The sequence below is a fragment of the Streptopelia decaocto genome, assembly GCF_964273445.1.
Source record: "Streptopelia decaocto genome assembly, chromosome: 1".
In the NCBI taxonomy this organism is placed as follows: domain Eukaryota; kingdom Metazoa; phylum Chordata; class Aves; order Columbiformes; family Columbidae; genus Streptopelia; species Streptopelia decaocto.
The window spans coordinates 1,015,435-1,042,951 of record NC_138663.1 but is presented as its reverse complement, the minus strand read 5'-3'; the positions used below and the strand labels follow the sequence as shown (position 1 = coordinate 1,042,951).

At 52.7% G+C, this 27,517-nt stretch overlaps 1 protein-coding gene across 1 annotated transcript in view; it reads left to right on the top strand.

Moving 5' to 3' along the window:
• The first annotated feature begins 1,824 nt into the window (after positions 1-1,824).
• Positions 1,825-27,517, top strand: part of PPP6R2 (protein phosphatase 6 regulatory subunit 2) — a 101,665-nt gene continuing 75,972 nt past the window's right edge. The window contains exon 1 of the mRNA XM_082043180.1: positions 1,825-1,961. The gene's annotated coding sequence lies outside the window, so the exon portion shown is untranslated. The remainder of the gene's footprint in view (positions 1,962-27,517) is intronic.

Sequence of the window (27,517 nt, the reverse complement as noted above, 5' to 3'; positions counted from 1 at the left end):
TATTTTTTCCTTCTTAATGGCCAGCAAAGTGTTAATTACCAGCCTGGGAACCATTAAAAGTCTTGGAGCCCTTCCCTTCAAGCCCTTATAGTAAAAAAAAAGCATAATCTAGAACTTTGGGCCATTTAGTTAAAGGTGAATTTTTTGGTGCCGTTCCTGTGGCAAAACCCCCAAACCCCATAGTGCTTATACAGGGCAGTATAAAACTGTTGATTTTTTCCCCATGCCTTGCTGGAAATTCCCCCATTTTCCCTTGTTCTCAGCTCCATCCTGGGCACGTTTGCGCTCCGACGGCAGATCTGTCCACGGGTTCTGAAGCTGAGACGTCCACGTTAAATTTTAACCATGTGTATTAATATTTGCAGGGCCAAGGCCTAACTAAGCCCAGCGAAGAAGACAAGACGCAGTGGTAAATCTAAGGGCAGGAGCTCACTTTGGAATTAAGAGCAGAATTGGATGGGTTCCTATTGGGTTCCTGTGTGGTGCTGGCAATTAAAAGCAGTTTACTGAGGGACGAAGACAAATCTGGGCAAGGCAATCAGGAAATCTACTGAACCCAGCAGCAGCATGACTAAGAGATATCCCGGTACTATTCCCATCTGTCCCTTGGCTTGTCCCTTTCTCCTTCTCCTCTTTTCCTCCTCTTCTTTCCCCCCCACATCCATCCCCACCTCCCAGGACACGGGGGACTGTGTCACCCCAGTGTTCATCCCCCAGCCCCACAACAGTGCTGGTCTCCAGTGCCTCCAGCGCAGCTGCTGGAAGCAGGACCTGCCGTCCTGGGGACAGCAGGGTGACACGAGCCAGCGCTGTGCCCGCTGGCCAGTGGTACCTGGGCTGTGAGGAAGAGTGTGGGCAGCAGGTCAGGGGGGTTGTTCCTCCCCCGCTGCTCTGCCCTGGGAGGCCCCATCTGCAGAACTGGGCCCAGTGCTGGGCTCCCCAGTTCCAGAAGGACGAGGAGTCACTGCAGAGAGTCCAGGGAGGGACACGGAGATGCTGAGGGGTCTGGAGCATCTTTGTGCCGAGGAAAGGCTGAGAGAGCTGGGGCTGCTGAGGGCAGAAGAGAAGCTGAGAGGGATGTGATCAATTATCAATATGTCAGGGTGGTGTCAGGATGGAGCAGACTCTGTTCAGTGGTGCCCAAGGCCAGGGTGAGGGGCACCGGGCACACACTGAAACACAGGAGGCTCCATGTGAACACGAGCAGACACTCGTTTGCTGGGAGGTGCCAGAGCCTGGCCCAGGCTGCCCAGAGCGGGTGTGGAGTCTCCTCTGAGCCATTCCAGCCCTGGGATCCTGTGTGATCTGCTCTGGGACCCTGCGGGAGCAGGGGGGGCTGGGCCCTGCAGAGCTCCCGCAGCACTAACAGCCGGGGGGCTGGGACTCTGGGGTTCCTCCGGGCGACCCCAGGGCCGCCCCCACCGCAGCTGCCCGGGGATCACAAGGACTTTCCCCCTCCCGCCGCCTCTGTGTCCATTTACTTAAACGCAGTGGCCACAGAAGAGCTCCCGCTGTCCCCACGTCCCACCCCGGTGTCCTGCCCTCCTCCCGTGCTGGGGCTGTGTTCCCCGCGGGGTCTGCCCGCCCGTCACCCAGAGCCACCTCGGGGACCCGGGGCCCGTCCCCGTCCGCAGGCTGCGACCTGTCCCCGCGTCCCCAGCCCCGCCGCCGAGGCTGCGGCCGCCCCCCTGCCCCGCCCCTTCCCGCCCCCGGCCCCGCCCACCCCGCGCGGCCCCGCCCTCCCGCCCCCCCGCGCGGCGCTGAGCAGCAGCGGGGCCGCCGCCATTTTGGAGGCCGCCGGAGCTCCGCGCCCGCCGCTCGCCGCCCGCTGTCAGCGCAGCCCCGGCCGCCGCGCCCCGCCTCGGCCGCGGCCCATGCCCGCCGGGCCGCCGGCCCTCGCAGCCAGGCAGCGCGCCAGCCGCCCCGCCGCGGGGCGGAGGGCAGCCCCGCACCCTCAGCAGGTGAGACCCGCGGCCGAGCCCGCCGCCCGCGCCGCCGAGCTGTCAGCGCCGCCCGCCCGCCCTCCCGCCGCCGCGCCGGGGCCGGACCGGGGCTGCCAGCGGGCTTGGCCGGGCCGCGGGCTGCGGCCCCCGCGGCCGCTTCCGCCTTCCTGCGCGGGGCCGGGGCGGCGGGCCCAGGGCCGCGGGGGCGGTGCGAGGCCTGGCCGCCCCCCCGCCCGGCCTCCGCGGGGCCCCGGCCCCGGCACCCCCGGCGCGCCCGAGGGGCCGCTCGCCGCTCCCGGAGCGCTGCGGGGCCGCAGGGCCGCGCCGCCGGCCTCGGGCTTGGTTTTTAGCTTGTTATTTTGTTGTTTTTCCTCAGCCCGGAGCCGCCGGTCCGGCCGTGCCGCCCCCTGCCCGCAGAGCCCCGCTGGCGAGCCCCGGCCCTGCCCGCCGGGCCGCTCCGCGCCGGATCTGGGTTAATCAGACTTTTGCACGTGTCAGAGTTTTTTTATTTTTTCTTTTTGTTTTTTGTTGGGGGGTTCGCGGGGATCCAGGTTTTGGCGCCTCACGCCCGGGCAGCTGTTTGGCTGGTGCTGCTGAGGCGGGGGGAGGTGACAGGGCCGGGGGGTCGCTCCCGGGGCCCGCCGGGCAGGGCGGGCAGGGCGGGGGTCCGGCCGGTGCACCGGTGTGGTCACCGCGCAGAAACGGGCTGGGAGCCGCCGGGGCCGCCCCGCCGGTCACCTCCCCGAACCATGACAAGCCCCGCGCGCTCCCGCCCTCATCCGAAGGCCTCGTTGCACGCCAGTTCAAAAAAACAAACTAGGAAGTGAAAAAGAGAAACTGAGAACTTGCAGGCATCTAAGGTATTTTTCATATCATCTCCCACTTACAAGTTAGTATTTTAAAAACCGAAGCTTGTTTTGCCCTCAAAACACCCGAGAAAGTTGTGATTCCGGTCCTGCGCGGGGCTGCACGTTTGAGGCCAAACATGTAAACACTCCCTGGCAGGTTTTTGGGATGAAGCGCTGTTGTGAGAATGATGGGAGAATAAACATGGATGGTTTCTCTTATTACTCTGACGCTTAAAAGCAAACAGTCGACCAGAATACATGAGTGGTAAAAAAAATCTGGTGGATGGTAGTATAGCGATTTCCATAGCAACCAATGGTGACAGCATGGTAAGCAAAGTTACATTTTGGAATGGGCAGTAGTGTCACGTAATGATCTCTACAGGTTTGAGTGACCCCAATAAACACGCTTGGGAGCAGATGACTGAGGGTTGGGTAAGAACAGAATGCTCTGAAATGGAAAGCTTGCTTTGTTTTTCCTGCGTTCGATCTGCAGACACATTTCTGGTGACTTTTGTACTTTCTTGGTATCACGTTGCAAATTCGGGGACCAAGGGCAATGTCCTGCCTGGAAATGTTGGAAACCGGTGGTGCTGCAGCGGTTTGTCGGCAGAGCTGGGGCTGTGGTGAGCGCTGCCAGGCAGGTGGAGCAGCGAACGGGGGAGGCTCCTGCAAACCTCAGGCAGGGAGCGTTTGTTCTGGGGGCGGCGTGGGGCACCAGAGCATCCTCCTGAACCCACTGCTGCCTGTGTTGGCCGAGGGACGGGCTGAATTTCTTGAGTTCACAGGTCAGAAGTTGGAGGCTGTCAAAATGAATAGCAGAGAGAAAGCTGTCTTTAAAATCCTGTGTTTGGAGGTTTGTCTGTTTGTTTTTTTTCCTAGTAAGCATCGTCAGTCTGTAAATGATTTTTCAGAAGGCTCCAGGTTGCTGTCGGGAGCGGCACAGCCTCTTTTGCTGTGCTGGGGATACAGCAAATCCCTTTACGTTGAGGAGCGGGACGAGCTTTCTTACCCCGTGTTTCTGATAATAAGGTGTGCGCAAGTGTAAGTGTAAAAGCTGTAGATTATATGTTGGGGAAAATGACTTCAGAGACATCATCGAGTAGGATGTTTTCTTAACACCGCGGCTTGGAGTCTGAAGTGTTGGTGCCTGAAGGGCAAGAGCTACAACAGTGTTATAAGCTCAGCCATAAAAACGGGCGAACTGGAATGCCAAGAAATGGAAGAGTAGTTTGTTATAGTAAAAGTTTCTGAGGCAATAGTAGAATGACGAGAAGAACTGGGAAACTGGGGTGTAAATGTCACGGGGAAAAGGGGTGAGGTCAGTGGGTTGAGAGGGAAGCAGCAGCTGAGGGGTTGACAGAACTTCTGAGGACTTTACAGGGAGGGATGTTTGTGGGAGATCTTGTTTTGCTGGGTGTAAAATTATTGAAAAGCTGATTGGGGAGAGCAGAGCTAATAGGCTGTGTTAATGAGCGATGTCGGCCAAGCAGTCAGATACGGAGCCACAGTTCACTCCCAGCCCTATTTATAGGGTAACACGTTTCTGGTCTTAATTATGCTTTATGGGCCGGGAGTGGGTTTGACTTTGTTACCTCCTTTTCATGGAAAATCTACGGATGTCGGTGGGTTTATATAAGGCTCAGGGAAAGAATGTGGCCTCTGTGTGACCAGGAGGAGCAACAAAGGAACATAAGTGTCTTCTTTGATTCAATATTATTAGAAGCAAAAGTATGTTGTCTTTTCTGGCTGCTGTCATGTTTCTAGGGCGCTTGTTTCTTTAATTGCGATTTTCTTTCCCTCTCTGCTGTGTTCCTCCCACCATCCTCCCCTCCCCCTGTGATGGACTTTTCTCCTCCTTGTTTTGAGCAGCTCAGCCAGCCAGCAGTGCAATAACCAATATTGACATTATTATTACATGCCTTGGCTGTTTTTACCTGTGTGTTAACTCTGGTGTGGGGGCAAATAAATATTGTTTATCTCGGGAAACGAAGCTTTCATAGCCAAGGTTCAAAATCTCAGGCTGAAAAAGCTCGGATTTTTGTGGAATTCGGGTCAGGTCTGCAAATGGGAAATTTGACATCACTGGCTGAATTGGTGGTGACGTTTCTCTCTTTTTGCTTGTTAATGCCATTTAGCCCTCGATAAACTGAGGCAGCGCAAGTGGCTACAGTAATAAATGGCTGCGTGGCAATGCCTGGAGCCTGCCTGAAATTGTCATCTTTGGCAGGGGGTTCTGCAGAATAAACCGCGTGTGGCACCGCGCTTGGGAAAGGGGCGTCAGCAACGGGAGCCGAGCGGCTGGGGCAGGAGGGGAGTTAAAATCGCCACCCAGCGTGGCAGCTCTGCAGCTGTCGAGCCGCGGCTGGTCATTCTCTCTCTCGGTATCTCTTTTCCCCGTTTCTGCCCGTTTTGTGTCCCGTGCAGGGTTGGGAGCTCTGCGGGGGCCTCTTCATGTCATCGTGTCGCAGATCCTGCGTTTCTTACCCTTCTGTCCGTGTCCTGCACTTGAGGACTCGATCTCATCTGGACAGCAGGGGAACCGGAAGGCGTGAGAAAATACCGCGGTGGTGAAATGGCAAAGTTCAAGAAGTTAGTTCAGCCAAACGGGCAGAGCTCAGAACTGTTTCCTTACTGAGGCAAACTCAGAATCCTTCACTAGCTCTCATCCTCGTAGGCGATTACGTGGTTTGCAAAGAAAACTTTCCAGAAATATTGATCGGTTGAATTCAAGGTTTGTGTTCAGTTGGCAAATCTCTCTGCTGCTCTTTCCAGAATGCCCATGCTACTTGTCTTTTTTTAATGTATATTTTATTTCAGTTCCGCAGTTTGCTGCTGTTGAGCGCTGTGGCCTGCAGTGACACTGATAACCATGAAGCCACTTTGATTCTGATGTTGTTTGGCAGAATTAGGAGCAGGAGAGCAGCACAGGGACTGGCGCTGCTACCGGGAGCAGGACAGGGAACCGCGGAGCCGTGGAGCGGAGCAGGTCCTGGGCGCTGCAGCGACAGGGAGGAAGAGGGAAATACAACACAAGATATTTCAGTTTCGGTTTTGTCTTTGATTTTTTCTGGTAGACTGAATTATGTTAGCTGAGAAAACGTGTGACGGCTATGCCTTGACATTTGGTGATAAGCGACTTGGATTCTCTTCTGCGTAGCAATTTCTTTCTTTTCATTCCTCATAGTCTTGCAAAACCTCCAGATTGTTTCAGCTTCTTCCTTCAACGTGCAGCAGGGTGGCATGAGAAAGGTCACATTTCTTTAGCTGTTTACTTCTCTCAGAAGATCCTCTGGTGTGCCACCTGATGGGTGATTTTATGGCAAGACAGAGTTCTTTTTTTCAGAAGGACAATTAAGACTCTAAACTAGCAGGTTGAAAACTGTGTCCTGACTCCCCGAGCTGGAGGACCAAGGGTGCAGTTCCACAGCGACATCCGCGGGCCCCGCTCCCGGTTGCCATGTGTTGGCATTAATATTTGTGTCACCATGTGGTGCAGTCCCTGGATGTCCCTTGCTCAGGGGGTTCTCAGCTGGATCAGCTCCTTGTGTAGTTGCACAAGCGGCGGTGACACAAGGGAGGACGCAGGGACGTGTGAGCCGGGAAGGCGAGGAGTGAAAAGAGCTGGATTTAAATAGGGTGGGGTTCAGTTTAACTAATCCAGGTTTGCAGCGCAAGGTGTTGCTGGTTTGTCCCACGGTCCCAAGCCTTCCTCCCCTTCCCCTCTTCATCCGCTGCTGCTTTATTTGGCTGACCAGGCGGGGTGGGACCAGATGAGCTCCGCTGCTGGAGCTTGGGCTGGACAGTAAACGGGGTTGGGAATGGTGGGGCTGCAGGGGTGGTACTGGTAACAAAAGCCAGGATTCCGCACTAGATTCAATCAAACTAAGCCTAGAATGAAATATTCAGGTCATGCTCAGTCCCAGGACCTCAGCTCCTGAGTACCCGATTAATGGGCAGCAGATGCTCAGCCAGCACTCTACTTAACAAATTAGAAAATACTAAATGATCATTCCAGCTTAGTTCTATTGCGTCTTATCCTTTTTTTTTTTTAATATGAAATATTGTTTTTCTTAGTGCTCAGTTGTTTTTTACTACTTCTTCATTCTCCCAGTCCTTATTATATTGCTTTTATATTGCTTTTTAACATTACCGGGTCCATGCTATAGCCACTTTTTTGTTTTTTAATTTTCATCATGACTTTCTAAGCCTTTTTTCCCCCCAACATCATTGTGTTTCAGACCCTGCCTTCGCTTTGCAGGGGCTGGAGCCCTCTCCCAGAGTTCACCCACGTTATCTCTGGTGCACATGCCCACATCTGAGGAACCCATTCAGGATTCCTTTTTTAGTCAACGGAGGGAAACAGATGCTTATTTTCTCTTGGTGCAAAAGTCTGAAATAGAGCAGAGTTTTGCTGTACAAGTGCTCATTTCTCTCCTGCTGCACGGGGAGTCTGGCTGACTAATTCACATTAGTCATCCAGAGCATAAATACCTGAACGTTCTGGGAGGCAGCTCCTGGTGCAGGACGCTGGGCAGAGGTTCTGTGGGGACCTCCTGCTCTGGGGGGTGTCCCCTCTGCGTGTGGTGGGGGTGTCCCCTCCTCACCCGGGTTCCATTCCAGGTGAAGGCCGCTGGGTGTGTTCTGCAATGTGCTCTGCCCTTAGCACTGATGAATCTTCTTCCTCTTTCATCGCTGACTGAGAGGTTCGAAAGCAGCGTCTATAAATGATTCAGAATCATATAGTTGTCGATTTAAGACTGATACAACAAGCAAACTGAAGTCTTTAGTGGTGTGCGTGAGCAGCAGGTTGGTTTTCCAGGCTGTGCTGCAGCCGTGGGGCTGGCACCGGAGGGGCAGCTGCTCCGGGTGCTGGCTGCTGACTCCTGCTGCAGAACGCAGGATTTGGCCGTGTTTCCTCGGTGCTTGGCATGGAGAGGATGCTCAGCTGAAAAGGAGTTTATCACTGTTCTAGGAAATGTAAATATTGAGTTTTTTCCTTGTGCTGTCTCTAAAGTCTATTTAATTATGACCAGGCCTAGAGACTGTTTGGTGTGTCTGAGTTTTGTGAAGACTCAAGGCCGGAGGAGCAGGGTAGTTTACAAAAACACAAAGGGATGCCAGATTTTGCAGGAAGGCGCGTAATGTTTTAGGGCTGCGGTGCCAGGAATAAATGCATATTCGATTTCATTGATGTTACACTGTACCCACTGTTTCCTCTTACAAAACAGGCAGCTAATGTCAGTACTTCTGTTCTTCCTGTTTCTTCTGTCATGTCTCTTCTCAGCCGACTGTAGTCCCTCTGAAAGAGCTGTTAATTAGCGTCAATATCTGTAGTGCTTTCAGTGTGGCTGCTTTCGTGCACTGTCCTGTTTTTCCCTTCTGTTTTCAATAGCAGCGCTGGTAGAGAGTGATGTGTTTTGCACTTTAGTGCTTCCACTTTAGTTTGCATGAGTGAAATGGTTTTACTTAATTGAAGTGAACTTATAAGGGCTGTTTTCTTAAATACCTGGCAGAAAACATTGTAATGAAGCGGTGCAGTTCCCAAGAACAAAACTGTCGAATTATTTTTAGTCCTAGAAGAGATCAGCTAGTAGAAATATTGAGTGTATGCTTGGGGTTTACGTATGTGCGGGAGTTTTTACAAGGAACTGGGAAGTGAAACTGAATCACCTGGTAGTCACAGGCGAACTTTGTCATGCGAGAGCGGCGTGGTTGCATAACCGCGGTTTGTTGTTAGAGCTGCTGGACTGTGCCCCGGTCATGGAGATATTATTTTGGGAAAAGCAGAAACTTCACCAGATCACTAACAACCAAACACCGGACTTAGTGTTTGGAGAAACAGGAGGATCTCAAAGGCTGGTGATGAAAAGAAACCAACTTGTGGTGAGCTCGGTGTTGAAGTGCTATAGAAGAGGCCGCTGCAGTTCCTGTGGAGTGAGCGGTTCAGACTCCTGGGGAGGAGACGGAGAAGACCGGGCAGTGCTGCTGGAAGGGCTGTCTGGAGTCATCTCGGTGCAAAGTCATGAGCCCAAGTAATATGGACAGTGTTATATAGTTATTGGAATGGATGCTATGCCTGAAAATGGCAAAATATTCTGTGTGTTAGTGTTAGGGACAATTCTGAGGTATGTGATTAAAGAAAATAGCAGGGCAGAAAAGATTAAACCCCATACTGGTGTATTTTATAAAAAACAGCAAGGGGAAGTCTGATGATACCCGTGGAATTCTAAAGTATTTCTCGTTCACGATTTTTGGCGTGTATAAAATTTGTGAAGCTTGATGTCCGGGATATTGATCAGGCCAAGCGTTTGTGTGGGTGTCTCACCTGTTTAAGTAAGAGAGGAAAACATTTGTCTGTGTGTAATGCTTAACACCCCCTTAACGCACTGGGAGTACATCGGTGGAACGGAGAGAAGCCCTTCCTGCGTTTTCTCTTGTTCTTCAGCACGTTGTATTCCCGTAGTCCCGCACTGGCTTTTCGGTGCGTGGTTCTGCTCCGCGTGCAGACCCTGCGCTGGTGTCTGCACGGCGCCCTATGGCACACGGGCCTCTATCCTGCTCTTCGGATACAGAAGCAACAGAAATGCTGTATAAAATGTCACTATAGTGTCTTCCAGCTGAGGAGAGAAAAGCACACCTTACTTGCAGACTTCATAGGAAGCAAAAAGAACCACTCACCTTGGAAAGGATTGATAGCGTCATGGGTGGAGAGGTCGGGTTGGAAATGAGCTGGGAGATACTTCACTCCAGCCAAGTTGCTTGGGAGGCCCATGAGGTGCTGGGCGTTCCTATGGGATGGGTGCTGGGCGTTCCTATGGGATGGGTGCTGGGCGTTCCTATGGGATTGGTGCTGGGCGCTCTTAGGGAATTGGTGCTGGGTGTTCCTGTGGGGTTGGTGCCGGGTGTTCCTGTGGGGTTGGTGCCGGGTGTTCCTGTGGGGTTGGTGCCGGGTGTTCCTGTGGGGTTGGTGCCGGGTGTTCTTAGGGAACTGGTGCCGGGTGTTCTTAGGGAACTGGTGCCGGGTGTTCCTGTGGGATTTGGTGCTGGGTGTTCCTGTGGGGTTGGTGCTGGGCGTTCCTATGGGATGGGTGCTGGGTGCTCTTAGGGAATTGGTGCCGGGTGTTTTTAGGGAATTGGTGCCGGGTGTTTTTAGGGAATTGGTGCCGGGTGTTTTTAGGGAATTGGTGCCAGGTGTTCCTGTGGGATTTGGTGCTGGGTGTTCCTGTGGGGTTGGTGCTGGGCGCTCTTAGGGAATTGGTGCTGGGTGTTCCTGTGGGATTTGGTGCTGGGTGTTCCTGTGGGGTTGGTGCTGGTGCTCTCGGCACTGCAGAGAACGTGTCTGCAGCGGTGGGGCTGACGTTTCTGTTGCTCGGAGTCTGCTTGGCTTGGAACTGGAGTTCTGACTTGGGAAGTGTTGTTCAAATAGACTTGGGGTGTTATATACCAATTAATATCTTACCATGACTCCTGGGAGCTGAATGTTGAGTTGCAAACCAAGCAAGCGGGAATTGGCGTTGTGTGGGATCAGAGGTGTTTGCTGAGATGATCCTCTGTTCCTGTGACCGTCAGGACCTGTGTTCTCTGAGGTCTTTCTGGAGATCCACAGTACTTGCTGATGATCTGTTGTGCAAGCTTGGTGTTCATTTATTTTCCCAAAGTTTCTTTATTAAACTTTGAAAATAAGCATCATCCCTTTCAGTCATCTGAAATCTTCACGTTCTTGTTACTGATTCTGTGCTTTTTATTCGTGTTTTGGGTTATGATTAAGGCTATTTAGTTACAGTGTGAACGGTGTCTTAGAATTTGTGCCTAAAGCCAGAGTTGGAGATGGATTGAAGCTGTTCCCGCTGGCCCCGCGCGCCCCCGTTCCGTGGCCCTGCGCGCCCCCGTTCCGTGGCCCTGCTGTCCCTGCTCACCCCGTTCTGTGGCACTGGTGTCCCTGCTCACCCCCGTTCTGTGGCACTGGTGTCCCTGCTCACCCCGTTCTGTGGCCCTGGTGTCCCTGCTCACCCCGTTCTGTGGCCCTGGTGTCCCTGCTCACCCCCGTTCTGTGGCCCTGGTGTCCCTGCTCACCCCGTTCTGTGGCCCTGCTGTCCCTGCTCACCCCGTTCTGTGGCCCTGCTGTCCCTGCTCACCCCGTTCTGTGGCCCTGCTGTCCCTGCTCACCCCGTTCTGTGGCCCTGCTGTCCCTGCTCACCCCCGTTCCGTGGCCCTGCTGTCCCTGCTCACCCCCGTTCTGTGGCACTGGTGTCCCTGCTCACCCCGTTCTGTGGCCCTGGTGTCCCTGCTCACCCCCGTTCTGTGGCCCTGGTGTCCCTGCTCACCCCCGTTCTGTGGCCCTGGTGTCCCTGCTCACCCCGTTCTGTGGCCCTGGTGTCCCTGCTCACCCCGTTCTGTGGCCCTGGTGTCCCTGCTCACCCCGTTCTGTGGCCCTGGTGTCCCTGCTCACCCCATTCTGTGGCCCTGCTGTCCCCCTGTCCCCTGCTGTCTGGCTCAGCCAGTTCTGCAGCTCTGCTCCCAACCACATTGTGGGGTGATCCACGTGACTGTTTTTTTTGCTAATACCCCACGGAAATGGAAAACACCTTTTTTTTCAGCAGTGCAAGTTGAAATACATGGCACACTGTGGCCTGACATCACCATCGCGTCATTCTGGTCTGTGATGTCAGGAGCGACCCAAGCTGTAGAGTTTACCTGTCCAGGTGAAACCTGTTGGAACTCCAGAGGGTGGGTCTGAAATTTCCACATAATTGTTTTCCGTTCAAGATATAAATACGGTTTAAATGGTGCTGTGCAAGGCAAACAGGCTGGTAGTGCCTTGGCATATGTGAGGTTTTTCTTGGACTGTGTCTCTATGATGTCCAGAAAGGTGAAGAAAATGCAAAGGGATCTGTTTAATATCCAGTTTAAAGCACTGGTTTGTCACGGCTTTGGTGAAGCAATATCTGCCTTGTGTCCACGCAGTCTGGTTGGTAGAACAGCACAATGTCGGAATATTCTGGTAAGGACTGCAGCACACAGGAAGCGTAGATGGAGCCACAGGAGTGGGTTTGAGGCTTTGAACTGGTGTAAAGGGCCGTTAAAGGATTGCAGGCAGTTGTTCTTGCTCATCTGAGGCCATTGCGGTGCCGATAAGACAGGTGGACCTGGAACGTACAGCTCTTCATCTGGTAAAGCACAACAGGAAACTTGAGTTTGCAGATGCTGCTGCTTCACTATCTGATAGTCTGAGCGGAATGATGTTTCTCTAGTGAAATTGCCTTATTCTGTGTGTGCAGCATCCAGTGATCAATGCGGTAAATGACTTTGACAAACTGGGTTTTGTGAAAGATGCCGTTTGTGTGCCCCAGTGAACACCAGCGTCTCGCTCCTGAAGTAATAATCTAAATAATAATGATTGTTTCTGAAGAGTTTAACTGTGGTGATCCAGGAGAAAATAATGTATTGCTTAAACAAGCAGTCTGCCCGGTATCTCAGTGCTGTTTAATGGGAGCAGTGAGAGGAGCTGCTGAGAGTCCTGTGCTTAAAATCCCCGGGATTTGGTTCGGTTTGTTTTAACAATGATTGTGTGGCAGCTTTGGAATATTCAAAGCGAGGTGCAAACCTTACACTTGAAGGTTAATCTGTAAAGTGAAGCCCAGAAACCCCGCAGGGTTCCTCTGGGGAGAGGGACACGAGGAGCACTGCAAGTGTTTGACGATTGCTCTGAAATGAGCACTGATTGAGCAGGAGACGGGTTAGAAGGGCTGAGGTAACTGTGCCCTGGTAGACAGTGTGAAGCTGGTGGCTGTGCGCTTCAGTTCCTCGGTGTGTACGTAGCTGCAGGTGCTTTTGGCCAACCTAGATAAAAAGGCTTTTTTGTGCCATTATGTTCAGGTTGAGTTTGGTGTGTTTTCTGACTGGGTTTTCCCTGCATCTCTTGAAACATCGCAGTTGCTTCGGTGTCTGGGTGTGTTGAATTTAATTAAAAACGTAACATTTAAATGAAGAAGCTGTGCAAATGTTGTCCTTAGCATGGGGTAGGGCGTCAATTAGAAGGCTGTTTAACTAGATACCAGATGAGGATAAAGTTGATCATCAAAACAAAGTACTTCTTGATATCATCTCTTTATTAGGGAGCTTCAGAAGCACAGAATAATTAGAAGTAGCTCTTAATTTAGTGTGCGTATTTGTACAACAGACAAGCCTTCATCTTTTTCTGCCTTCAGCAGTTTTTTATTAAAAGCGCAAAAGCCCAAGCCAGCCCCGGCTGTGCTGGTGGAAGAGGCTCCTGCAGAACGTGCGGCTGCTGCCCGTGCCCAGGAGCGTCGGCGTCCATGGCGCTTCGTTTGGCAGCGGGATGTTCGGGGAAAGCGCAGAAACTCCTATCGCCGGCTCAGAGGAGGAAAACGAGCAGGCTCCTGGCTGGCTGGCGAATACCGTGTTGGTTAAGAGTAAATTTCATCTGACAACGCAATGTGCGTTGAAGTGTTTTCAAACCAGCAGCCCATAGATGCCATCTCAGGAGGCTGAAACACGTCTTTGGTGACATGGTGACACCTGCAGATCCATGGGATCCTCCGTTGGGTGTTCCCATCTTCCCCACACGTTCGCTGTGGCTGCGGAGCGAGTGCTGTGTGTGTACAGCGGCCCTGGGAGGTTGGACAGCGTTTCTGAGGGGAGTAGGGATGGAGATTGTCCCCCCGTGTTGGCTGATGCTGCGGGGAGAGGCACAAGGCAAAGCCCGGACGCGGTGGCAGGAGGACGTGGTGGCAGGAGGACACGGTGGCAGGAGGACACGGTGCCAGGACAGGTGGGAGCTGCAGGAGCGACGGGCAGAGCCGGTGCCGCGGGCTGGGTTTCGGCGCTGCCGCCTGCAGCGCAGGACTCTCCACGCTGGTGTGGCTGTGGCTGAGCACGCAGCGCTGGCTGCGGCAGTGCTGGAACACTGAGGCTGGAACAGCTCTGCTGGGGACAGGCTGAGAGCTGGGCTGTTCAGCTGGAGAACAGAAGCTCCAGGAGACCTTAGTGCGGCCTTTCCGGACTTAAAAGGGGCTGAGAAGAAAGATGGGGACAGACTTTTGAGCAGGGCCTGTTGTGACAGGACAAGGGGTGATGGTTTTAAATTAAAAGAAGGAGGGGGACATGCAGCACCCCCAGGATGGCCAGGCTGTGGGGGACATTGCAGGGGGACAGCAAGGCCATGGGGGACCTGGAGCCACTGGGTATTTCCAGGAGGAGATGGGGTGGGCTGGGAAGCTCTGATGGAGAAGTGGCCCTGGGAGGGGACGGGGAGAGGACAAACCTCGTGTGCAGCCCCGCTGGGTCTTTGGTTGGCCGGGGAACTGCTGCACCACGGGCTCATCCCGGGGGTCCTGGCACTGCTGGGGGCTGGGGGGGCCCATGTAACAGCAGCAGAGCCGCCTTTGTTCCTGCCAGAGCTGGGGACGTGCCCACAGCCTCATCCCGCGTGGCGGGGGACGCGTCTCAGACCAGCGTCATTTCAGCAGGGCCTGGTGCCATAGGATGGGGCTGGTGGTTTGAAACTAAAGGAGGGAGATTTTGATGAGATACAGGGAAGGAATTGCTGTCCCTGAGGGTGGTGAGAGCCTGGCCCAGGTTCCCAGAGAGGTGGTGGCTGAACCATCCCTGAGACATCCCAGGCCAGGCTGGACGGGCTCTGAGCACCCTGAGCTGGTGCAGATGTCCCTGCCCATGGCAGGGGGGCTGGGGGGGCTGGGACGGTCCCTTCAACACAAACCATCTGTGATTCTATAATTAAAATTCAGATACTGAATCTTTCCCAAAAATGCCGTTAATAGATTGTATTGTGACCTTTGCCTATTCAGTACCATGGACCTGGCCCACCAGGTTCTGTAGTGTGAAACGTCTCCGCTGTTAGATGGGGCTGTCGTTGGTGGTGTTTGGCTGTCGGGCAGGATTACACTCTGAACCGTCCTTTCTGGGACCCGCAGCTGGGACGGCAGCGGGTGCTCGCGCTGGATGGAGCCCGTTCCCCTCCAGAAGCCCCTGATGACCCGTTGTGCTGGTCAGATGGAGCTTTGCAGGCTCTGGCAGTGCCTGTAGGCAAAAGCTTCTCTTGATTTTGTTGGAATATTTTTTTTAGTGATGCGTCCTTCACCTGTACAAAACGGAAGGTTCTAACTGTTTGACCAGTCAGCTCTGAAGGTCATGAGGCACTGAGGCCGCTAGGAAGGTGCAGTAATTAAATAATGATAAACTAAGTTCATTTTTTTTTTTTTTTACTAAAACTGAAGCATGGTATAAAATATTAGTTTTCACAGGTTTTCTTTTAAGTGTGTAAATTATCCCCATACTACAATAATAGCGAACTACAGAGCCAGCTAAGTACAATAGAGACAATTTATAATTTTGTATGCTCGGTTGTAGGAGGGAATAAAGGCTGTAATTCATTTCTGTGTTTATGTTCTTGAGACTTTGATGTGTCCGTGTGGAGTCGGAGCTGGGCAGAGATTGCTGAGACAGTATAGGAAGCTGGGTGTCCAGTGGGGGCGTGTGAACCGGGGGGTGCGGGCGGCTGCTGGGACCAGCATCCCAGGGCTCTGCCCTGCCCCGCTCTGCCTTTGTTCAGGCTTTAGAAAAATGAAACAGGCAAATGAGTGAGGGATGGGAACTAAGAGAACAGTGATTAATGAGAATACATATATATAAAATAGTGATGTTACATAGTTGTTTTATTCATGTCCTGCAACTCCTAAAGGTGTCCTGGAACTGCAGTGATGACTCTTGCAGAGCTGTGTAGAGAATCCTTGATAGATAATGTCCCTTGGCTTTATTGTTGCTAAACTGTTAATTATTTTGCAGTCTGTAGCCCAGACTTTGATTTCAGTTTTTCTCATGGCTTTGCGCTTAGTCCTTCGTCGCGGTTTTACGCTCCAGTTTCAGTGTGGCACTAAGGTAGGAACAGATGTGCCTAAATCTCATTCGGAGATGAAGGCTCTGGATACCTGCAGAAGACACGTTTGTATCTTGCTGTTTTACTTGTGTTCTTTGGGCTTTGGTGCTTGCAGCAGACCACACTGAAAATAAGGCCTGTTGTGTTGCTTGTGAAAGCGTGTGGAGCGTGTCAGAGAGCTCCCGAACGTCGGGGTTTGGCTTGGTGGGACCTGGTTCTGTTGGTGGTGGGACCTGGTTCTGCTGGTGGTGGGACCTGGTTCTGCTGGTGGTGGGACCTGGTTCTGCTGGTGGTGGGACCTGGTTCTGCTGGTGGTGGGACCTGGTTCTGCTGGTGGTGGGACCTGGTTCTGTTGGTGGTGGGACCTGGTTCTGTTGGTGGTGGGACCTGGTTCTGTTGGTGGTGGGACCTGGTTCTGTTGGTGGTGGGACCTGGTTCTGTTGGTGGTGGGTTGGTGGGACCTGGTTCTGTTGGTGGTGGGTTGGTGGGACCTGGTTCTGTTGGTGGTGGGTTGGTGGGACCTGGTTCTGTTGGTGGTGGGACCTGGTTCTGTTGGTGGTGGGACCTGGTTCTGTTGGTGGTGGGACCTGGTTCTGTTGGTGGTGGGACCTGGTTCTGTTGGTGGTGGGTTGGTGGGACCTGGTTCTGTTGGTGGTGGGTTGGTGGGACCTGGTTCTGTTGGTGGTGGGTTGGTGGGACCTGGTTCTGTTGGTGGTGGGTTGGTGGGACCTGGTTCTGTTGGTGGTGGGTTGGTGGGACCTGGTTCTGTTGGTGGTGGGACCTGGTTCTGTTGGTGGTGGCTTGGTGGGACCTGGTTCTGTTGGTGGTGGGACCTGGTTCTGTTGGTGGTGGCTTGGTGGGACCTGGTTCTGTTGGTGGTGGGACCTGGTTCTGTTGGTGGTGGGACCTGGTTCTGTTGGTGGTGGGTTGGTGGGACACTCCTGTGCACAGGGAGGGACTGATGGAAGGCCTGCCAAGGCTTGGCTTGCAAGTAGCATTCTAAAGAGAAGAACATTCTTTCAGGTGACAAGCTCCTCTGTAATAAGGTTGAATTTTCTGTTGCTGCTGGAGATTGCATGGCTGCCAAGGGCAGACATGATACCAACTTGAATTTGGAGCTGTGCGTATTAATGAAGCCTTAGTGCTTCCAAATGTCAGATGAGGTGGGTGAGGAGGTGTCCTGTGTTCCCTGCCTGGTTTGATTTGGCGCTCTCGCGGCTCCTGGGCTGCCCCAGCAGTGTGGCTGCCACGTGGAGTGGTGGCTTCAGCAGCTCCAGTGCTCCTTAATACACCAGGAGATCCCCGGTGCTGCTGTAGTTTGGCTGGAGAACCACAGGTACAATTTCATAATGATCTGAAAAGAAATCTCTCTTCTTGAGCTATAGGGTTTATTTATGTACCAAGCTTTTCCTTGTCTCCTTTGGGGTTATTTCACCTTTCTTTGAGCATGCTGTGAATGCAAAAGGAATCACTAGAGATCTTTGATTTAATCTTGGCTGTCTTACAAGATGAATGAGGGAAATTTTTTTTATCATTGTTGTTTTGTCGTGGAGACAAGCACTGAGAGTGTATTCCTGAAGAATCCGAAGCAGAATCCTGAAGAGGTTGAGAGTGAGCTCTGGAAATCATTGAGTAGCTCCTGGTTCCCTTCCCGTTAGACAGAAACGGAGGCTCTGAGCGTTTGAACCCAGAGGAGACTGGCCGGCGGGCAGGCACCTGTGCAGCAGCAGGCACGGGACCCTGTCCCAGCACCGCCGGCTCCACCGGATTTCTGGCTGTACCGTGTGGTGGGAGAAGGTCAGTGGGCAGTGATGGGGTCACCGGGCTGGGGGGTGAGGGCAGGACGGTCCTGGGGCTGGAGGGATCGGTTGTGGTGAACTGCAGAGGCAGGTAGAGGTGACACGTTGGTCAGCCTGGAGAAGAGAACCTCCGGGGAGACCTTAGTGCGGCCTTTCCGGACTGAAAAGGGGCCGAGAAGAAAGCTGGGGACAGACTTTTGAGCGGGGTCTGTTGTGACAGGACAAGGGGTGATGGTTTAAACTAAAGGAGGGAGATTCAGGCTGGACATGAGGAAGGAATTGTTGCCCTGAGGGTGGTGAGAGCCTGGCCCAGGTTCCCAGAGAGGGGGTGGCTGAACCATCCCTGAGACATCCCAGGCCAGGCTGGACGGGCTCTGAGCACCCTGAGCTGGTGCAGATGTCCCTGCCCATGGCAGGGGGGCTGGGGGGGCTGGGACGGTCCCTTCAACACAAACCATCTGTGATTCGATGATTCTAAGTAATACCCCGTGAGCTGGTAGTGGGGACTGGGGACTGGTGGGGTTTGACGGGGTCCACCCGGGGATGTGCAGAGCAGCAGCACAGCATCGATGCTTCGGTACCCAGAGGCTGGAGCTAGCCTAACGCAGAATGCTGTAACACAGGTAGTCTGGATTGCATTTGTCTTTTCACAGATCACAGCAGTTAAATCCTCAAGAAAGCAAAGTGAGGTGTGCAACAGCAGAAGAAAAGAAATAGTTGAGTGCTGTTAGTGCACAGGGCCTTAGCAACAAGAGAGAACTTGAGGCGTTAAACTACATTCAGGAGATGCTAACGTGTAATTCAGGAGAGAACTTGAAGTGTTCAAATATGTTCAGGCGATACTAGTGTCTGATCCATGCTCTGTGCAGTGTGGGTTAAACCATCCTCAAGCTTTCCATCAGTCTGAGCAGGCCTAACTCCCTTCAGACACAGCAGCTGGGGGGTGGTGGGAGCTGGAGGAAGAATTGTTTCAAACAGGTTGTTAGTGTGTCTGGAGTATGTGTTTCAGTTGTTTTGAGCAGATTCACTAACAAGTCTTGCCTTGTTTCTGCTCTTGAACACGTAACGCTGTTCTGGTCACCTCCAGTGCAGAACTGCAGTTGTGAAGGACTCGCGTCTTCAAAAGCTTCTTTCCTTTCCGAATGCTGCGCGCTGACCTTGGCAAATACCAGCGTGTCTTCTGAGCGGATGGAGTGCAGCGCGTCTGGGGCGCCCTGTGTGACACACGGCGGGGGGAGCGCTGGACTGACCTGCGCTGCGTGCGCAGGGAGCTCGGCGGGCTCAGAGGGGCCCAGGCTGGTGAGGCTCAGCCGGTGCTGTCCGGGAGGGATCACCCTGGCAGCGGGGCTGAGCGGCTGGGAGCAGCTCTGCACAGAGGGACCTTGGGGTCTTGGTGGGGACGAGGAGCCACCACTGTTCCCTTGCTGCAGAAGGGACCGGCAGCCTCTGGCTGTACCGTGTTGCCAGCAGGTCATGGAGTCACAGCATCGTTTTGGTTGGAAGAGCCCCTCCAGATCACCGAGTCCAACCATAACCCACCCCTGTCCCTGCCCCATGTCCTGAGAACCTCATGTCCGTCTGTCCAGCCCCCCAGGGATGGTGACTCCAGCACTGCCCTGGGCAGCCTGTTCCAATGCCCCACAGCCCTTTGGGGAAGAAATTGTTCCCACATCCAACCTCAACCTCCCCTGGCGCAACTTGAGGCCGTTTCCTCTGCTCCTGGCGCTTGTTCCTGGGGAGCAGAGCCCGACCCCCCTGGCTCCAAGCTCCTTTCAGGCAGTTCAGAGATCAGAAGGTCTCCCCTCAGCTCCTGTTCTCCAGCTGAACCCCCCAGGTCCCTCAGCCGCTCCATCACATTGTGCTCCAGCCCCTCACCAGCTGGGGAACGCCTGGTTCTATGGTAGTCCACATGCTTGCTGATTTTCTTTCAAAGCTACCTCAGGTGGGAAATACTCTTTCCAGAGAAGGGGGAACTGTGTTTTCTGTCTGAACATGCCCTCACCTGACGGTCAGAGGGATGGTGGAGAACAGGAGAATGTTGAAAACGGGAATAAGCAGGACAGACCCTTCACCCAGCAGCCTCTTCTAATGGACGTGCCGTTTGTCTTGGGTTGCTGGTGGATGCTTTTGCATCTACACATAGCTGTGGTGGTGCTGGCGTCTCTGTCAGGCCTGTCCTGAGGTGGTGGGGGGTGTTTTGTCGGGTTGGCTTGGGCTGGGCTTCCTAAGGCCAGGCTGAGCGTGGACCGGCCCTGGCTCTGCGGGGTGGCGGGGACACTGCTCCGGCTGCTGCCACAGCCCCTGGACACGCTTCCAAACTGGCCTCGGAGATGTTACAAAAATTCATAACTACAACTTGCTTCCAGCAGGAGAACACGGTTTAAAATACTGCTGGAAGCGAGTGGAAAAGAGGCTCGAAGGCGGCTCTGAGTGCTCAAGGGAAAATGTCCAATTGCTGCCCAAACTTGGCGTGTTCAGGAGACGCTGGGGGAGCTCGGCAAAGCTTTACCTGCCGCTTGTGCCGCGGCACGGGCTCAGTTTGAGTTGCAGGCAGAATGGGACCTGCCCCCATCCCTGTGTCCCCTTGTCCTCTCCCCCTTCACCTGAAATGCCCGTTTGGGGACTATGAAGATTTTCTTCAGGAGACTTTGTGGTCACCGGGCAGTTTCTGTTCTTCAGAGCTGCTGCGTGGGGTGTGGGTGATGTTCACACCGTGATCTTTCGAAATGGAGAATGGCTCTTTAAAATAAACCATCATAAAAGCATGGGACGAAGAAAAAATGAGCTCAAGCGTCTTTTTAGTTGGTGAATTTCCTTAGTGCTGATTCCTCTGGCAAGCCCGGCTCCCGTGGAACACTGCCCAGGAGACATGGAGCCTTGGTGGTGCTGCAAAACATGTTGCTGTCGGAGTTCGCCAGGCGCATTTCTTCTGGCTGGTTGGCCAGTAACTCTCTTAATAGGTACCAAACAACTTCACAGTGTTCCTGTTTATTTTTTATCTCTTTCTTGGGTTTTCTCTCCCGGGTTCCCATGGCCCGAGGCCTGGGGCTGAGCTCTTGTCAGCACAGCGCTGCCAGAGCCTCCCCGGAGGCTTCGAACCAGGTGCTTTTTGCATTTACTCCGCAGAATTTTTGCTTTGCTAGTACAGAAAGAAATGGCCTCGGAGCTCTGGTTATGCAAGTTGAATTTCAGGGCAAACGGCATGCGAAGAGCCATCCGTATCACCGGGAAGCTGCTTTTGAAACAAACGGTTGAATGCGATGGGTGGTGGTGCAGGTCAGGGCTGGCTGGCGGCTCACGGGCTCCGCACAGCGCTGCTCTCGCACCCTGAACGCAGGACCTCCGCAAAGAGCTGCGTGCCTGCTCTTTGTTCTGTTTGCAGCATGATTTCTGGGCGTATTCCTTATGGGACTTTTGTAATCTTGGTACTGTGCATGTATCTTGCATCAATCATCAGGTGACATCCTAAAATGCTTATATAGAAGTAAATAAGACATTCTTGCGTCTTCCTGTTCAGTTGTTAGAAACAAACCCAAGCGAGATCAGGGATGGTGTTTTAGAGGTGTGAACAGCATGTTGTGGCGTCTTTTGCTTTGAGGAGTGTTTGAGTTCCTTTGGAAGCTCATCGGGAACTGCCTGGGAGCGCCTTTCCAGGCCGAGCTCGTCCCTCGGCGCTCAGGCTCATCTCCTGTGGTTCCGGGTTTATCACTGGATTAGTATGCGCCGTGCCCTCTAAATGCGCTTCTGGGGAAGAGCGAAGAATCTTGAATGTTGACAGTACCTCCCAAGCTCCGGGCGTAGCCGCGGGGCGAGCGCCCTGAACTGGTGCAAGACCTGGCTTAAGGACGCACAGGCCACACGTTTTGTAAGTCCAACCCTGAGTCTTTCCGGACCGGGAAGGTTAAGTCGAGCAGTGTTCACAGCTATTTGGGCGCTCCCTATGAATTCAGTGCTGAATTACGATGTTCAAATTGTGGGCGAGCATAGAAAATTGATGTGCCTACCGTTTGTCGCCCATGGATTTAATTAGACGTAACGTGGTTCCACAGCGGTTTGCACCTTTCTGGCACTGCTTTTTTCCTGCGAACCCTTGGTGAGGTCCTGGGTACTAAACTGGTCGCAACATCCCCAGCCTGGGCTGTTTGCTGCCTCGCTGGGTTTTTCCTGCCCACAGCAAGGGCTCAGGTGAGCGGGGATGCTGGTCCAGGGAGGAGACGTTTCGGCGTGAGTTCGAGACCGGCTGGAGCTGCTGTAGAGCTGTAATTCAGAAGCAAATCTGAAGTTGGGGCACATCACTGGTACAGGATTAAATGATCTCTCGTGTGCCCTTTTCCTCACGCTGTGACAAACGTAAGGCACCGCACGTGCCGTTGAACAAAGAGATGGAAGCCGCTGACAACTCTGGTTGTTTTGCAAATGATGGGGAGGTGAAAACAGAGGAGCCTGGCGGCTGCGGGCAGCAGGGCCTGGAGCGGGGAGAGGCCTGGAGCGGGGAGAGCCCTGGGAGATGATGCTGAAAAGAAAATGGGCCAATGTACGGAAGCCTCAAAGTTTCCATGTTTTGTCAGAATTACCTCTACACTGCCCAGGGTGCCACGTTTTCATATAACTCTGTGCTTGCATTGAAATCACTTCTTTTTGTGCCTTGAGTCAGGACCATGATCAGTTCTAGGTACTATTTCTATATATTTATGTGTCTTCTAGAAATATACGTTGCAGCCTTGGTCTCCACGTGACTCTGATTTTTGCCCTCGCGAGGCGTTGTGCGGTTGCTGACGGTTTCCATGCGTGTGTGTCGCACCAGGCCTGCCAGGTCCAGCCAGCGGGTTTTTAGCTTTGCAGAATTGGAGCAAGGGTTAGTTTTTTAATTCACTGTGGATTTGATATATTAAAACTAAAAATGTAAGGTGTTTTTTCACTAGAATGAGTTTAATCTGCCTGCCGAGGGTGGTTCTCCAGGACGTTCTGTGCGGGTTTGGATGAGGAGCGGGTCCGGACCGTGGTGTTACAGCTCCGTTCACCCGGATTCATGGATCTTGGATGTGTCTGCAGACTTTGGTGGGATCACTCGAGACAGCAGGTCTGCTCTGACTTTTGGAGAGCGTTTACTTCGCTTTTCTGGAAACTCAGGCCCTTTTTCAGCAACTCGTGCTGTCAAAAAATCTTGATAACCCAAGTTATCAAATTTCTTGGGAAGATCTTGGTGATAAAAGTTCTACACATGTGAATTCTCGTGAGGTGACAGTGTGGTGGTGTGGATTGAGCTGGCAACTTGCTCAGCTTGTTCAGTTACCGAGGGGCTTGGCAGACTCTTCCGATGGATGACGTTAGAGCTGCTGGGGAGCGCGGGAGAGCAGCCCGTCCGTCGGCAGGGGGAGAGAATGGGCTGAAATGCCGCTGTCCCCCACCTGCTCAATCGCTGGCTTTCTGAGACCCTTGTGCTGTTATTAATGGCAGGTAATTAAAAGCAGGATGTTGGTTTGGGTGCTGCAGGTGACTCACCGTGGGCTCCTGCTTCTGTCCGGCCAGCACGTCGGACAATTAAACACGGTCCTCGACTCCTGCTCCGCCACAATTGCCATAAATCACCGCACTAGATAACCTTGGGCTTGTGTTTAGTTGCCTGGTTAGGCCTGACTTTGCGGACAGGCCCTTCTACCGGCTCTATCGTCTGACTCAAAAACCCACCGGGCCTTCACGTTCATCCCGGGTTGTACTTAATGAATAGTTTAGAAAAGATTTGGTGCCACGCTGCTTTTGTGGACGGGTCAGCCTCTGCGAGACCTTCACGGTGCTCGGCCAAAGGTCTAAAATAGCAACCGCTCTCGGTTACTTCTCTAATTACCAGGATCATTTCACGTACCTCATGGTTTGCATATCATTTTGCAGACGTCCAGGTGGAGAGGAGAAGAAAGGTGCAGTCGCTCTGAACCTGGATTGCTGAAGGATGTGATTTGAACTGGAATTTGCTGTTGGAGTGTGTGTGTGGAGGCTGAGGGCTGAGCTGCAGAGGCCGGCGCTGGGTGCGGAGGAGCCTCCTGCTCCGCCACTCGGGCTGGGAAATGGGCGCCAGGGAAAGCAGGAAAAGGCAAATGTGTCATAGGCTCTGGAAACGGGAGGGTAGGTGCCCACACTGATTATTAAAAGCAATTCTTCTGTTGTTGTCAGAAAAGGACAATAATATTAAAATGTTAATCTAAGGTTAACTAGTTGCTGGCCTTTAAGTGGTATTTAGTCCATTTAGTGTGACTGAAGGGCTCTGAGATTGGTCTGGTGCTGCAGAAACACTCCCAGAAGTGCCGGTTTTCCTAAGGGCTTGGTGACACTGCCATTGCAGGTTTGCGCTGTGTGGGGAGCATCGAATTGAACCCAAATCTGTGCACGAGACACCGGGAGTCTCTGTGACCGCTGTGGAGATGGAAACGCAGGAGGAGGGAACGGCCTCGGTCCGTCCCCTTCCAAACCATCACCCGGGTTCCTCACGGACGGCAGTCAGTCCTTAACGAGGCCCCAGCCACTGCCGGACCCGCACAGTGGGGAGGGGATGCTTTGGGCCTCAGAGAAAATCTGCTTGGTTTGTTTTTCATTTTTCTGTGTGTTTGTTTTTCCTTTTTTGGTTTTGGTGTTTTATTTTTAATTTTGGTAATTTCTGTAGGATTCCAGGTGCTCTGAAAATGTGCAGGGAGCCACATTCTCTTCTGAGAACCACAAGAAGTGGCACTGGAAGTTGAAGGAGGGTTCCCTGGAGCTCTTCCAAAATACCAGCACCGTGCACAGTGGTCAGGGGATGGTGATAACCAGCAGCAGGTCAGGAGCTGTGCACCGCTTCATCTGCGTGAGCCGCTAGAGCCAGCCACTGTGCCAATATTTATCTTCCCATATTTTGGTTGATTCCCAGAAGAGTTGTGGAGGGGTTTATTTTATTTTATTTATTTTATTATATTTTGCCTTCATTTCCACTGGCAGCGAGGAGGCGGCAGAGCGCAGCCGTCATGCGCCTGATCCCCGCGTGCAGGTTGGGAGCAGACCGGAGGGGTTTGTGGGCTAAAATTAGTCTGGAATAGCTGCAGTACCGATCTCGGTCATTTGACGCTGGCCTTGGCTTGCAGTTCTGGCCGGGATTAGTGTGGTCGCCGTGCTCAGCCTTGCCCTTAGTGCCTGGGAATTCATTTCCAGTATCAATAATACCCTGTTTCCCTAAAAATAAGCCCTACCCCAAAAATAAGCCCTAGCCTGATTTTTCAGGATTTTGGAGGTTGCTTGAAATACAAGCCCCACTCCAAAAATAAGCCCTAGTTACAGTTCATTTAAAAAGTCAATTTAAATAGTGTCCAGGCAGCTAGACGTGCAAAAACAGTAATAAATTTTGGAGCAAAAATGAATAAAAGACCCTGTCTTATTTTGGGGAAAACAGGATATGAATTAGTTTCCAAATAAGGCCTAAGGACAGATTCTTGGCTCTTGTGCAGGGTGAACTCCTGACAGCTTTCGAGAAGACACAGAAAGTATCCTGAGTTTTCACCGTCTTTTGGAAGTGATCAATGATGGGGTATTTTGTTATTCTCCATCACACCCCTTATCCCCGAGTTCCCTGTGGGGTTTTGTTATCTTGCCAGAAGTAACGGTAGGAAAGAGTGGATGGTTTCAGAAAAGCCCAACTTCAGGAACTGGATGTGGTGGCGGTTTAAACCCCATGAAGGTTTAAACCCCACGAAAGGACGAGCTTGTGTCCTGAGCAGCCCGGGCCGTTCTCACTGTTGCACCAGGAGGCACAGGTGGAAAGGATGACCTGCCTTATACTGGCCTTTTTGCCCCTTACATTATGGGAATTTCTTCTATAACCCCGTTAAAGCAGGGGGAAGCGGCTGGATGAATTCCAGAATATATGCGAGTGGAGATAAACTTGACCAGAGGGTTGTTTGTGGCTGGTGCTGTTCTGGAAAGCACGTGTCGCTGGGTTTGCCTCTTGAGCTGCAGGGGGTACCCTGGAGAAGTGCTGCTTTCCTGAGTTCGGGCAACTGAAAGTCTGTCTTTATCAGTAAAGTCTGTCTTTATCAGTGACGTCTGGAGGGGTATTATAGCTTATGTAAGAGGTTGAATTTAGTTAATCTTGCTTGATGTTCCTGATCAACCATATGAAAGGAACTAAGGCAGTGGGAAGAGTTTGAAATAGTTTAAAAAGAGCTGCTTTTTACGTAGCAGTGTCAAAATGTGCGTGTCACTTTGTTTTCTATACCAACGTGCAAGTGCCGTGGGACACCGGGGAAGACGAGTGTGAATCTGTGCTGGGTCCAGGCCGGTGGGACAGGCGGCCAGAGACGTTCCTGTGCTTTTAAGAGTTAAATAGACCTTTTGATGAGCTCTGTCCAGGAATTCTCATTTTTTGTAATGTTTTCCTCTCCCAATGCCTTCCCCCGGTAAACAGTCCTCCTCTAGTAGCAGTTAATGAACAGGAATGGTGCGTATGGCTGAGGGGAGACCTTCTGAGCTCTGAACTGCCTGAAAGGAGCTTGGAGCCAGGGGGGTCGGGCTCTGCTCCCCAGGAACAAGCGCCAGGAGCAGAGGAAACGGCCTCAAGTTGCGCCAGGGGAGGTTGAGGTTGGATGTGGGAACAATTTCTTCCCCAAAGGGCTGTGGGGCATTGGAACAGGCTGCCCAGGGCAGGGCTGGAGTCACCATCCCTGGAGGGCTGGACAGACGGACATGAGGTTCTCAGGACACGGGGCAGGGTGGGTTATGGTTGGACTCAGTGATCTGCAGGGGCTTTTCCAACCAACATGATTCTATGCTGCTAATTTTGGCTAAGAAAGGAAAAACCAAACCCAAACAGGTAAGTGCTGCAATCCAGGTTCTCTTACACGCTCACAGGTCGAACCGCAAAGGTGGTGGAGACGTGAGAGGCACCGACTCATTTCCACAGATCTTTACTGCGTGACATTGAGATTGAAACTAGAGAAAGAAATGTTGCTGCATATTGAAGTGTTGTTTCAGCTTCAGTGTGCTCCACAAGTGACCACGGTCCCCGTGTGTCCTAGAAACACTCATGTTATTGTGAGCGCTTTCTGTTGATCTTGGAGTTGACTTGTGCCTAAAGCCACAAAAGGTGGGAGAGCTGGGGTGGCGCTGAGAAGTGGGCGACGTGTTGGGTTTGTGTTGGGTTTGTGTTGGGTTTGTGTTGGGTTTGTGTTGGGTTTGTGTTGGGTTTGTGTTGGGTTTGTGTTGGGTTTGTGTTGGGTTTGTGTTGGGTTTGTGTTGGGTTTGTGTTGGGTTTGTGTTGGGTTTGTGTTGGGTTTGTGTTGGGTTTGTGTTGGGTTTGTGTTGGGTTTGTGTTTGGGAAGCGACCGCGCTGCTTGAAGAGCCACCGTGTTTGCAGCAGGACTGTGCTGTCCCGAAACCATCAGTGTCCAGACGCGATTCGGTGGTTCCGTGTCCTGCCTCAGGTGGTGATGTGGTGATGTGTAGCACATGTGAAAAACGTTTCCTTGTGCAGCACAAAATGAAGTTTAAAGAACAAAACAACTTCTCCCAACCCCAGATCCCACCCCAGGCCCCTCTCCCCCGTCAGCTCTTCATACCCCATGAGGATTTGGGGTTGGTCCTTCCCAGTGTTTCCATCTGCACGTTTGAGCTGCCCAAAGCTCGGTTATCCGTTTAAACCAGATCTGCAGCATGTTACAAGCCTCTTAACTCTTATGGCACGGCAGTGAATTCTGTTGATTATCATTCCAAATGATGAGCTTCTTATTAATTGGTTTGAGCATGTTGCCTTACCAGGGACTAATTTCACTGCAGATTTAATCTGGGATGCGTATGCTGGAGATGTGAAGAGCGGGAGCAAGCCTGGCACTAACATCGGAGCGCCAGAGGATCAGCACCGTGCTGCTGGGCCCAGGCGGCAGCTCAGGCTCAGCCCAGTTCAGAGCTGTCTCTAGACTGGAAGGCCGTGTTGTCCTGTGTGGTTACAGCAGCACCAGCCCACATTGAGCTGTTTTTCTGGAGTGATGTGGCTTC